This window comes from Falco rusticolus, chromosome 7 (genome assembly GCF_015220075.1).
Source record: "Falco rusticolus isolate bFalRus1 chromosome 7, bFalRus1.pri, whole genome shotgun sequence".
In the NCBI taxonomy this organism is placed as follows: Eukaryota; Metazoa; Chordata; class Aves; order Falconiformes; family Falconidae; genus Falco; species Falco rusticolus.
The window spans coordinates 64,340,483-64,354,696 of record NC_051193.1 but is presented as its reverse complement, the minus strand read 5'-3'; the positions used below and the strand labels follow the sequence as shown (position 1 = coordinate 64,354,696).

At 41.9% G+C, this 14,214-nt stretch overlaps 1 protein-coding gene across 6 annotated transcripts in view; it reads right to left on the bottom strand.

The window, feature by feature from the left end:
* TTLL5 (tubulin tyrosine ligase like 5) overlaps nt 1–14,214 on the bottom strand; it is a 137,100-nt gene that overhangs the window by 41,476 nt on the left and 81,410 nt on the right. The window lies entirely within an intron of this gene.

Below are 14,214 nucleotides of genomic sequence, written 5' to 3'. Positions count from 1 at the left end.
AGGAGATGCATTCTGGAATTGCTTATTTCAACCAAGACAGTGTAAGTTTCTAGCAATGGTCTTCAAACTAAAACAGACAGAAGTTTTCCAGGTCTGTAGTGTTCCTTCGCAGAATCCTCCAGATATTCCCTACTTGCAGCAAACTTCTTTTCAGAAAAGAATTCTGCCTTAAAAATCCACAAGGTATTTTTCGAACAAATTTGCTGTATTTTGTTGACAGCTGAAGCCTACAAAATACCTTCAGAACAGAATGACAGGTTCAATTTTCAATTACATGTTATAAATTTTAAATATGGAAAGAGAAAATATTTTAGAAAAATCCATAGCCAGCACCAGAACAACAACAAAAATACCCCCAGCGCATCTCCTTCCCGAAACTTCTTGTGTATCCATCCCTCACTACTGCCTCCAGAAAGCTGTGGTCACATACCAGGACTGGATTATAAAGAACTACAAGAAAAGAGTGGAAAGACTTTCTTTTTATAAAGACTCACCTGAGAAAGCAAGCTCTTCAAGTACTGCAGCGCAAGAATCTCCCCATTTATTGGCAGTCTGTCCTCAAAAGATTAATACCACAGAAGCATGTTGCCTTGCCAGAAGAGACTATTCAGTTTACAATTTTAGCCTCCTTGCTGGTCTTTTGTTTTAAGCTCTACAGAATACAGTCCCCATGCCACTCTAATACGTTGTTCCATAAATTCCCACCTCCTATTGGGATCAATCTACTTTACCTGAGAACAGAGCTCAGCTTGCAGCATTTCCAGTAACCCAATGTTTCAACAAGAAAAATCATGGAGGAGTTCACCTTATCCCAAAGGAGTTCAGTATTCAATGGAGTAAACCATGTTACAGCATCTTGTTTCTGGCAGAGAAGACTTAAGTGAGTAAAGGGGAAGCTCCCAGCTAACCAGTCTCCAGCAGATACGGCAGTGAGTAGCGTCTATTCCTGCTTTAATGAAGCTTTAGTTTAGCCACCACATTTCTCTCTCTCTCTCTCTTTCCTTATTGGAAAGATGATCTGGTCCCTCTAGTCTCCTCAAGAAGTTCTGGGGCATCAAGGATGTAAATCTCTGCCTATTTCATGTGGCCATTACAGAACAAAAGATTCAAATTACTATGATTATATTAGGAGGGGGCAAAGCAGAAGAACCATGAGGAAGCAGTAATTAGGAAGGCAGAGAAAATCGAAGTGAAATAAATTTATTACTCTAATAGGCCCAAGCAAGTGCAAGGTGCTTCACTGACACGTGGCACAAGGCACTATAACTCAAAGAGTAAAATATAATAAAGCAATACTATTGCTAATGCCCACATACTTGGTTTAATTAATTTAATTTTATTTCCCTCTCTCTATCCTGGCACTGTAAAGAAGAATGCAACACACGAAGGCTGGGGGAAGAAGTGCTGCACAGGGCTGAGGCGGCATACCTGGCAGCTGCTAAAACAGAACTTCAAAGTCTCAGCTCCTTTTGAAAACCCATCAGGCAAGAACCACTCCTCCCCTTCAGCTTCTTTAGGAGCTGGTACACTTAACCACTTCAGCATGTTTGGCAGCTCTACAGCCACTTCCAAAGCAGGTGGTGGAGTGGAAAATTGTGGGAGAGCCCCAAATCACTCAGTTGTCTCCCTCTTTCCCCAGCAGGCAGCGACACATGTGCTGACCAAGCAGGCCAGCTGACAAACCACAATTAAGCACAGAGAACAGGGATTTTGTGATTACACCTCTGAAACTACAGAAAAGGCCCAGACTTACTTCAGTAAGCTGGGTCAATGATATCTTTCCCCAAGAAACTGTAAATCTGATGACAGACAAAATCTGTCATTAGAGGAAGATGAGTAAAAGGATGTTCAGATAATTATACTGTATAGTACAAAGAGCTGGCACACTCTAAAGGCAGTTCCCAGACTTGCCTAAGATTTGTTAAAAGATCCCTCTCTGTCAGATCCCGTCTGCTGAAGATGCTCAAGTTGTACAAAACTTACTTGGATCACCCAGAGCTTGAAATCTTTTAAGTGAGATTTCTGCCTCCATCTACAACTACAGCTAGGAGGTAGAGACTGTAAGCACTGGTTTTATTTGCAGCACCTAGGAAAAAGCTTTTTGATTCTGTCCATTTGAACAGGCACCCATATTTGTGATGTTTCCTCCTCCGGTGTGACAGAAGAGTCTACGATGCAGTTGCACCAGCTCTGCTGGTCATCCCCACTGCACACTATATCCATCTTTTCCCCTTGGGATTTAAGAATAGGAATCTATGACAGTGCTGCTTCCTTAGGAACGCAACTTTGCTTGATTCCTTAATGACTGATTATGGGTAGGCCTTTCGATTGCTAGGTCTTCTGGACTGTATATGGGTGTTGAATATTTCTAATGACTCTGAAATCCAAAAGCCAAGAGTAGGTATCTTCAGAGGAAGTGCAATAGCTTTCACAGGAATTTGTGGTTAAAGATGAAAAAAAGTTATGCAATTCTATACTCCATTCCAACCCAATCCCTTTTTCTAGAGCCAAAATGGAATTGTTTCCTACAGTGTACAGAGAAAATTGTATAATTAGTCAGAAGCTCCCAGACTCAGGAACACAGATGGGAACCATGGAATCACTACCTCAGGAATTTCACCAAGTGATTGCACATAAAGCTAAGCATGAGCACATCAAAGATGCAGCTGCAGATACTAAACCCTTATAAGGACAGGCTAAAATATCCCAGCCACTTGGTAGAATAATGTCCTTTCAAGAGTCCCCTCCTAACATAGATAAGGCACATCAAGAGAGGACAATAACAATAGTGTCCACTGTTGGATCAAGACATCTCCATTATATGTCACTTTATACTTGATGCCTTTTCGTGATGATTCAGCAAACATTCTAAATAGAGTAGACTTTTCTCACAAAGGCCACAACTGATATATTTCACAGAAAATGAGTCTATAGTAAAGGCAAATATGAGTGCAAACATGGCCTCCCAGATGGCTTGAGCTGAACACAGGAACATTTACAAAGAGGTTAACCTTCACGTTGTGTACTGTTTATGGCTCTCTAGAGACTGGTTGGAGTATAAGACAATAAGCAAGCTCTTGCATAAAGGTGAATAACAGACATTAGAAAAAAGCTGAAAGTAAATGATGAGAGTAGTTGTTACCTGGTTTTGCTACCTAACAATATACACTATAAAAAGAGTGAGATTTTGATAAGCAAGATGCAAAGAACCATGCATTCTGCAGCAACAAGCAGAACAATTCAGTCTATGAAGTTACATGCTATCAGGAATTTAGATAATTTCAGAGTGAGACATGCAAACAACAAAATACCCAGCACCATAGTTCTCTTGCCTTTCACAGAAGTGCTCCTGTAACACAAGCCTAATGTATACACTCATATATTCAGGTTCTGCAATGCTTCAGAGGTTATAATATGTTAACAAAGATTTTGTTCTGTTTAGAAAATACCAACAAAGAAAACCACTGCACTACATGAATCTTACTCTGCCCCCTATGCCTCAAAATGACCTAGAAAGTCACGCATAGCTTCATAACTTCCCTTGTCTTCACACAGATAAGTAGAAGATACTTTAGTATTTATATAATTTAGGTTATCAGCAGCAGCAAGAAAGTGGAATTTCAGAAACAAATGAAAACATGACTCTGACCTTTGAAAAAACCAAAATCAGTTATGCAAACAATGTCCTGAACAGGACAAAACACTTAAATGACTAAAACTGGATTAGATCCAAGTTTCTTGAAATCTACCAGAATAATCCAATTATTAAAACTGGGCTTTCAAAACTATTTTAGCAGTATCTATTAAGCTATTTTATTTAAGAAATAATTTTAAAATGTTTGATACGCATTTAACTACATTAAAGTATTTGTGAACTTTAATAAATAACAAAGAAAGTTATTGTTCCTTTGGATTTTTAATGAAATTAATTCCACATTAAAACACAGCTCCTTCTTGAGGGTTTTCAAATTTGAAGAAAGATTAGTGAGTTCTCCATATTCAAAACCAAACTCTATGAAAGGCAGCTGTTCCAAAAAATCTTAATAGGCAGCTTTTGTTGGAACTGTTCATAAGGGATAGGCTCTAAACTTGCTTTTCTTTTTTTTTTCTTTTGTAAGGAAATTTGAAAACAGAAAGCTAGGGTGATCAGTGTCAATAGGAAACAAAATCTCACTCTCTTGGAGAATATTCTGGAGATATTATATGTGGTTCTTTATTAGAAAGAGGTATGTTTAGCAACACACCTAATTTTAAGAACAGCACCGTCTCTGAAGAATCACTTTCGGGGTGCTCAGAGTTTCAAGAGCCTGTGCTTAGACCTTACACATGGTTTTCTTTGCTGATTTCTTCACAACAGATGAGATTGTGTTCTCTTTGCCATGTTGACTGCCTGAGTTGGAAAACCTTTAACTGCTGTTCAAATTATCATCTACCAGAAGGTATTTACAGAGAAGCCAAAATCTGTAGCATCATGAGATTGGCAAAGATTCTTACACCCAAGTGTCTTCTAGTGGAGCTGCGATCAGAAATATATTGAACAGAACACTTTTTAACAAGTCATTTCAAGTTTTTTCTAACACCACAGTTTGAGATTTTAAGAAACAGCCATGGGAAATAGAAGTCAGTATGTTGTCTTTAATGAGTATTGGAAAGTTCTCATTTGAAATTCAGATTTTTTTGTAAGTGACAGAAGTCATAAATCCTAGATACTTATGTATCAGTACCATAGAAGACCAACATAGGTGTCAAACCCAAGCTTCTGACTAAAGAGTATTATTCCATTTATGCTGTTCTGTGGCTAAAATCTCAGGAAAGAAAATTCCCTTAAGATGCTGTATTAGTTGTAATAATAGATGTGGATCCGAAAGTTCAAACCGTTTCTAGGAATGCCAAGCCTTTGTTGGTATGACTGTTACCTCCTTGCAGATCTACACTCAGTCATCATAAGCAAGAAAGAAAATTCTTAAAACTTACTCATTTCAAGTCTTGGTATCTGCAGCTTTTTAAAACGCTAAGTGAAGAGAAGCTGACACCTTTTTACTCATCAGCATCTTTATCCCAATACCAAAAAAGAAACAGAAGGTCCAGACTTGAGGTTTCTTCCTCCTCTTCACATGGTCTACCAAACTGAACGTTTTCTGAGCTGAATTTTGCAGAAAACTCAGTTTTCAACACTGAAAATACTCACAGCCCAACTTGGCTTCATTCTTCACAGAGAAGATTATAATATTTTTTTTTCTCAGGAAGAAGCAAATAAAGAATTCTTTATGCATACAAAAGATTTAGACCACATAAACCACAGTCCTTTTGCTCCAAAGGGTGACTTGCCCAGGCTAAGCATCCATGACCGACAGCTGCCAAGTAGCGTGTGCAGCACTGCCAGATAACAATCTTCTTATACTAACTTTTCAGTCAAGTGCCATGTGCCAGACAGCAGAAAGATAGAAAGGGTAGTGGAAGACATTTACTGAGCCAGATGCAATCTGAAATTCAAGCAAAGCTGCCACGCAACATCATGAATGCCAGCAGTTGGAACATAAACAGAGTCTTTGATAAGGCTCTCGCACTTTGAAATTCCTTCTACTAAAGGTTATTGTCCCAGAGCCAGTTTTCAGTAGACTTGGATCAGCCAGGCTGCCTTGGCCTCTCCCCACCTGGTTTGCTGTGGACAGTAATTGGATGAGAAATGTTAATAAGAGTTCAGTGAATACAACAGGAGAGTGTCTGGAAACTGTGGTATCTTTAAGCACTACCTATCATTCCCCCCCCACCCTCTTTTTTTTTTTTCTCTTTCAAAAGAGGATATCCATCTTTCAACTATTGTTACAGAATGAAGCCCTAGAAATAACTGCTTGTGGTAAAGGACTCTGGATACGTCGGTGTTTCCACCCTGACATTGCAGAGCCTACCTTTAACAGAGCACTTAAACTTTGTAGTTGGCACTGGTTATGGACAATCCAATAACCAGCTTTCTTGAGCCACCAAAACGCTTTCTTACTCATTACCAACCAAGCCCTCTCTTACTCAGAGCACTTTGTACTATCAGCCAGTGAGTAGTTTGACCAGTGTTGGGTAGACTAAGAAAGTACTACTGAGCACAAATGTTACTCATTATCGTAATTCAGACTATTCCCTAAACAAAAAGCTGGCATTCCACAGTGGCATTCTGGTTGCCCATCTTATATAATATATATACCCTTCAAAAGCCTATGAGCTAATCAACAGGATCACCAAGCAAAGCTGTCACCACATGCATAGGGAAGCTGAAATACTTGCTGCTTTACACTTTTTTTCCCCCCTCTCCCCTTTTTCAAAAGAGGTTTCTGTTAAATGCTGGAGCCTTGCAAGGCTCACAAACAGCTGCTGCTTGATACCTGCAGCCCAGGGAAGCCCTGGAGAATAACAGGCTGTCATAGAGCCAACAGCATACAATTCACAAACTCTTGTGTCAGCTACAAAACTCCCCCAGACTGAAAGGTGGGGAAAATTATGTGACAAAGGATCTTCATTGTAAAGGCTGACTAACACTTTCAGGGATAGAAAAGGGGTGTCTGTGCTTTTGGCAGGGAATTCCCATTTATATCACAAGATAAAACACCAAAAAGGGCACCATGCTCATTCTGAGCAAGCCAAGCTAAAGCGTGACCTCAGGCTGGATGGAAAATTTGAATATGCATTGGTGGTGGAAACTTCACTGTACAATGGAAGGTAGCCATGAAGCCTAGCAGGAAGGAAAACCTTTTGGCCCCTTTTGCAATGTCCTGCTCTGGCATTTGTACTTGGTCACTGAAACCCTTAACTCAGCATGACTTCAAGCCCTTTGGCTGCTGACTTCAGAGTTGTCCAGGGACTGCCCCACATGAGGGCTGCCTTCTAGAAAGGTTTTCCATGTGGATCTCAGATCACACTCTGCTCCCAACATCTGACAGGCTTACCGAGATAGCAAAATAATCCTAATTCAATTTCTCATTCTCAGCTGTACAACACCAGTGTCTTCAACTCAGCTGTTCAAGACCTTTACTCTCACCAGTAACCAAACCTCCTTTCTAACACAACCCTCTAGACACCTCCATTTTCCTGGAGTGAAAAGGTACATGGCAGGCTTGGAAATCTCCAGAATATTCACAATGAGTTCAACTTCAGGACAGCCCTGGACAACATGAGGCAAATGAAGGAAAAGTTGCAAACCTGCCTTGTCCTTCATAAGCCTGGCTTACAAAGGGGATTTCCATTTTTACAAAGCAGCATTCTGTTGTGTGTCTGGTAGGGAGGATACAGAACATGCAGCTCTGAGATTTCAAAGTGGTTCACTGTGACCCACAGGAATAGCACAGTTCAAAGATGGACCCATTCAATCCCTCTGTTCTTAGGCCAGATGGACCTGCCCTAAGATCAATGCCAGAAAGGACGCTCTTCTGGGAAGCTTCCCAATGCCCTTCTCAGCTGCACAACTGTGAACCAATTCCAACAGCTATGGCATGGAAGCCCAACTTTCATTTCTACCTCACTACCTGCAAGACCAATCAACGGACAAAACTTGAGGTCCTTGTGTGGGGAAGAGCCAGGGATAGATAAAAATACTGCTCAAAAAAATTAGGAAAGGGGAGAAACCAGACATTCGTGGGATTCCCTGACAGCTCTGTGCAGAAGGAAGGGCTGGGCTGGAAAAAACAGGGCCCCAGGTTCCTGCCAAGCTGTCTGAGGCCCGTTCTTTCCAAATAGCTCAAAGAAACAGCCAAGGCTTCCTCGTAACCCTTTCAGAACTCCTCTAGAGAGAAAGGCTGCTGTGGCCAGAGCTGTTCCCACAGAGCACCAGACTACAGGAGTCCCTGCATTCCTAGAAGGCTGTAAGCAGCAGAGTATCTCCTCCATGAGAGCTACTGAAGTGAGAGCTACAGCCACCTTAACCCTCTGAATACCACTCTGGAAAGCAGCTATTTTAATGGTGATCAAGAAGTTTAAATAAGAAGAAAGGGAGATCTGCCAGTCACTTTGCAATGTGAAATATCTGGAACCTACACAGGATATTTCAAACAGATTTAAGATCAGAGATGGCTGGGGAGAGGTTATGAGTCAAGTAGCGCAAGACATTAAAAAGATTTCAACTTGTTCTATACTGAATTAGATGCTTATTAGAAAACAGCATGTGACTTCCATCACAGCCAACAAAATCCACTGGTGGCACCTGAAAGTAGGAAGAGCAAAGTTCACCGGTGAGGGAAAAAGAATATATTGTATCAGCATGAACTTGTGTTAGCATGAGCTGCCTATACCTGTTCCCCAGTTTTACATTTACTGCAATAACCAAAGGAAAACAGCTGCATAATAATAAAAAATTCAGTGTTTAGCATGGTCAGAAGCCAGCAAGATATTAGCATATGTAAGTTATGAGTTAGAAAATACAGATACAATAGCTTTACTTACATAAAACCAATGTTTTACTCCTACTTGATGTACTGTTTTCATTTCTTGTCATCTCTATAAAGACAGCCAGACAATTAGAGGGCTGGGAAGATTTCCATTTAGAACTTGAAGGGGACTGTTTAGTTTAGGAGAGACAATTAAGAAGAATATGATAGAAACAGAGAATAAACAGTGCAGAAAATAAATCAAGCATTCCCGTTTGTCTTTAAGTAACAAGGGCGTAGAGACTTTTGTCAAATTTTGGGGAAAAATAAAAAAAAGGAAATTTTTGCATATTATGTAATTCACCTGTGGAACTCATTGCTACAGCTCAATGAGACTACAGTTTTTCCAGAATGTAAAGTTACATGACTAATGACAACATCCACACTAGACTATGCAGAACAGGGAGTATTGTGAGAACTACTAGCCAGCTCTTAAGAGTTGGAGGGTAAAAGCAAGCTTGCCCCCAGACAGGGAATTTCACCGCTGCTCATGGGAACGCTCTCTGTTTCTACTGAAGATGGTGGTGGTAGTTGCTCTGAAGCACAAGATGGGCAAACTAGACAGATCAGCAGTCCAGTCCGGGATGGCAAATCCTGTGTGTACATTAGGGTAGGGTCAGTTTATGCAGGGAGCTGAAAGGAGAAAACCCAAAACCGTTACACAGTATCAGCTTGGGGAAAGGTACGAAGCCCCTGCCACTCGCCTCCACCTACCAACATGGAGTGCTTGCTGGGAACAGCGGGAAAGATCCACTTATCTTCTCAGAAAGGAAGTCACACAAAGACAAAACACGTCCCCCTCAAATTTCAAGAGCTATTTGCAGAAACCGTAATTGCCCAAGGCCAGCAGACACATGTCATGCCGATGTTGTGACCCCTGGGCTCAGCTAGAGCCAGTCCATGGGAGACCCCAGGCTGCAGCTCTAGCAAAGCCTCCCAGACATAGCTGAGAGGCCATGCTTGCACAGGCCCGCTGGTGCCCCGCTCTGCCCTGCTGAGAGGCCCCAGCTCTCGCCTCCGGCTCACGGCCCCAGCACTGGCTCCTGCAGCCTCCCTGCACAGAGCCCAAACCCCCTTCGCCTCTGGAAAGGGTCCTGTGATTAATCTCACTTATTACCTCGGAAAAGTAACAGCGCAGCGGCTGCCAGCCAAGTCCGACTCAACAGCGTCTGGGGAGCTGAGGCTGCAGGGCCAGGCCTCAGACTGTCTGGGCAAGTCACGAGCTTTCCGCCTTTCCTTTCCTGGAGGCTCCAGGCAGACAGAGCCAAGGCCTAGCTGTGGGAAGCAGGGATCCTTCAGGACTGTGCCAACCCATGGTGCTGAGGCTCAGGGCGATTTCCAAGCAGGATGAAGAGTAATTGGACCTGCCATCACAAGTTTCTTTAGTGTGACTAAAATACATATAGGAAATAAAAAAAAAATATATAAAAAACAAGGCAAGCCATGTATTTCTGAAGTTTAAGTCAGCCAGTTCACTTCCACAGTTAACAAGTTGTCACCAGTGATCCTGGGAGACGTGTTAAAAGAAAAAAAGAGGTAAGAGGTTGCCGGGGCAGGGGAAGGCTGTTACAGACACAAATATGCATGAGTAGAGAAGAACATGCACAAACTAGAGACAGGATGAGCTGCAAGAAAGTACAGCTACCCAGGCAGCACGACAATTTTTTGCTCACCCTTCTTAAACCTCCTCTGAGCAGAAGGTAGTGATAGACTCAAACACTGCTTCTCAGGGACCGCAGGCAGAATTAGCATGATAGAGTTGCCGAGGACCTGCAGACGGGATCAGTCATAGAAAAATCACCGTACCCACCATCAATCACTTCTCCGCCTCAAATAAAGAAACCGAATTAATTTAGGCATTAAGGTAGAGAGAAAAGAGAAGAGGACAAGCAGTATGAGGAGCAACGAGCAGACACGTGGCTACACTAGCACAGGGCCGGACTCAGTGCTGTTGGTCTGCTGCTGCTCTGGCACTTCTGTGCTGCTTAGCTAGGGAGGTGTTAAGGTCAACGCAGTTTGCTCAAACCAAACTGAAGGCCTATTGTGTAACCCTCTGTGCCTTCTGCTTTCTCCTGTCATTTCATCCAGAGCCATCAGCACAGCACAGTCTCCAAGTCAGCTTGCACCTAGATGCTGTTCAAACAAATAGGCTCCAACCACTTGGCAAGTGCGGCACGCGACAGCAGCCAGGCAGCCTCTACCTTGCAAGAGACTTCAGGGAGCTTGAAACAAATTATTTGGAAGAGAATAAAGTCACTGTCAACCCTTAAGATGCAGAACTACAAGGCAACACATACATAACAAAGACAAATAGATTTATTCTTATGAAAACTTGGTGTTAGCTACCAAGATCCCTGGAAATTCTCTCCTCGTCACTTCTACCTACAAACCCATATGTAATTAGCTCTTTCTGACAGCCCCTACTGCAACATCCTTGCTGCTTCTGCCATGCTAAGCCCACCCTGGCCTGGCTCATGAGCCTTGCAAAAAAGCGAGTGTGCCATCAACTGTTCACCCTTCTATCATTGTGAGAATCACCTTGCACGTTTAGCACATCCCTTCATTACTCTAGTATCACTCTTCTCATAGGTCTTCAGAGGCTGTCTAGTTACGGTCCAAGCCTGATTTCTTATTTTACATTCCACACCTGCAAAATTTAAAATAAAACTGAGGAAACAATGATACCACTTTCACCTTCCATTTACATCAAACACATCAAGCTGCCCCTTTGACATGAAGGATCAAGACCAGTGAATCACAACTAGCCTATGATGGTTGTCTGGAATCTTTTGGCAAAACTCAAAAGTTTCAGTGGAAATATAGAAGCCACTTAACACCTGCACAAAACAAACTCTCAAAAGAGGTCAGAGGCTCTTCCACATCCTCACAAGTCCAAAGGATATATACACACACTTAGTATGATCAGAGCAGAGCATCTGAAACCTAGAACACATAGTGCATCTAGTCCAGCAGTAAATGAAATGGCATGAAGCAGTAGCAGGCACTAGGTGAAGGAGGAAGATATTACGTATCCACTATCCAGCCAAGGCTAAGGAAGGCCAGTGATTAAAAAGAAGGTCCTGGTTTGGGAGACTGTTACAGCAGTGTAAGATTGTCAGGGGATGCAGTACAGGAGTCTTAACTTGCAAGCAGAGGTGTACAGGAGAGGAGTGTACAGTCATTTTCCTGTGTAGAATTTTTGGGATAAAACAGGCACAGGAAGCTAACATTTTAAGTGGTACTGGGTTTCCTGCACCCTATTGTTCAGTTGATTTGTACGTGAGCAGTAAATACACGCAATGTGACCCAGAAGCACCTACTATGTGAATGCTCTAACTATGCTGTGAATGGGCACAAAGTCCAAAATACCTGCAGGGTTCCTACACATTAGGTATTTCCAGAACTTCCAGACACGAGGCATACTGTTTGGGGTTTCTGAAAGCCTGAGATGGCAAATGTCTGGGCAGCATCTCCTAGTTTTCCATCCCATTCGATACATTCAGGCAAGGAAAAATAAAAACGAAAATACACAAAGCAGAGCCTGTTTGGGAACCTGAACATATGGCAGGTATGTGCACACAGCCCATGAAACCCTGAGCAGTTGCCACTGCTACTACCACTGAGAACGACACCAGAGCAAATTAAACTTAGAAACGCTTAGATCAGAAAATTGATTAGACAGCCTGCCAACAAAACATCATTTTTTGATGAACCTGAGCACCTTGGCTGAAATTATGAGCTAAGAAGTATTTCAGGCATGTCAAGTAATGAGAAGAGGAGAATCCCTTCTTTCTGATTGCAGTAGCCCTCCCAGGGTGTCTTATAATTTGGACTGCCATTCTACCCTCTGATTGATGACAGGGAAGCGTGCTTGCCTGCCTGTGCTAACAGAGTTAGATAAATCTGTCAGAAGATCCCAGGAAAAAAATACGCAGAGTACTTTAGAAGCACTAGGTTAGTCTTGTCTTCGGATTTGAGAAAGATGTTATGAAAGAACAAGCTAATGAAACAGAGGTCTGAGAAAACACTGTCCCTTTCACTGCTGAATTCTTGCCAACTGACTGTGCATGTGAGTTCTAAAAGATGAATCTGAGCAAGGTTGGCTGCTGCTGAATCCAAGGTGCCCACTGAGAACACAAAAATCTGTACCAGTGAGAAAGAAGTCTTTCTCACTAGCTTTGCTCCAGGTCTTGGAGACTAAGTGAACCACAGAGCCCAAGTTATTCTCTGAGGAGAAACTCACTTTTTTTTTTTTTTTTTGGGGGGTGGGGGGGGTGGGGCAGGAGGGAAGGTAAAAAAAAAAAAAACCAAACCAACAAAGAAACAGCTGCACATTCCAGTGCCAGAAGAGAAGCTTCTAGGAACCTCTACCACCATAGGGATTATGCAACTATTTCCAACAGGTACTCAAAAGTTAGTTTAGGTTTGATTCAGCAGGCTTCATTCTCCTAAATGCCTGACTTTTTATCTTTATTATGCAGCTAAGAACACTTTCAAGAACAGTTCTAGTAAGGACTTGGCTTCAGTGATGAGAAATTAGTTTCACTGGATAATAAGGAATCACTTTCATATATGTTGTCCTTAGATTACAATACTAAAGTTGTGATTAAAATTATGTATGAGACTCTTAAATACTTCCACTATAAAATATGTAACCATGTTTAATGCCTTGACATCAGAACGTGAAAGGGTAACAATCCTGCATGATGGATAGGGTAAGAAGCTGAGACAGAACTGAAACAGGGCACTGAGACAAGATCAGAGTTAATGGAGGAGCCAGCAGATTTGGCACAGCCTCAATGAGCTTCAGAGGGCAACAAAGGCAGGGCTGCAGCAAACGTGGCAGAGGCCAACAGCTGACTGCCATGTTACAGTAGTCAGAAGGAAGCCCATATACAACTGGGAACATTTCACCTCTTGTGTAGCCCTGCAGGCTTCTTTGTCTGGGGCACAGTGAAAGCCTAAATCATCATTTAAGTGGGAATAACACTAATGCTTATAGAAAGTGACAAAAAAAATAAATCTCAAAAGGCACAGCAGTACAGATTAACACATCCAGAACTGTTCTCTGTCTCTATATTACGAACTCAAGATCTCCTTTGCTTTTTGGTGAGCAGACTACCAATTTGGCACCTCATCTCTTACAGCCAAAAATTCAGCAAAAGGGAAAACTTCTTTTGAGAAGCATTTAGAGAAGTCAGTACTGGGAGAGTGGGAACTAAAGAGGCACATTTGTCAGTAAGAATAGTCTGAATCCTATAGATTGCAAGCATCTAAACAAAAATTTTTCAAACCAACATCAGCACCACTAAAATGACTTAGGTTTACCACAGAGGCATACAAAAAACTGAGTTACAGAGGCAGATGTTTGAAGTGGAGCCAAGTGCAAGCCAGATAAGAGATCCATTTACAAAATATTTCCATCCTTGCCCAATTCTACAACTGATAGACCAGAACCTTAATGGAACAAAACAGGAAGCTTTTCTTCAGTCATCCAGCACTGAGCACAGGCTGACATCCATCAGATGACTCTCTATGAATTTCTTGCTCCAACACAGCAAAAAAGACATTTACAATACAAGATAGCCATCTCCATATATCATGACCCAGATATTCCTTTTGGAACCCTCTCATTAAATAAAAGTTCACAGCCTAAGTAATCCAGCACTGCCTCGAGAATCCCTTTTTTTCATTTCCAGATTTACATAAAACCTTTAACTCCTGGTATTCTGGCCATTTGATACAAACAGCCATGAAGATAAAGTCGTTCAACAAAGCGTCTTAATACATCTTTCTGTCTCTTGCT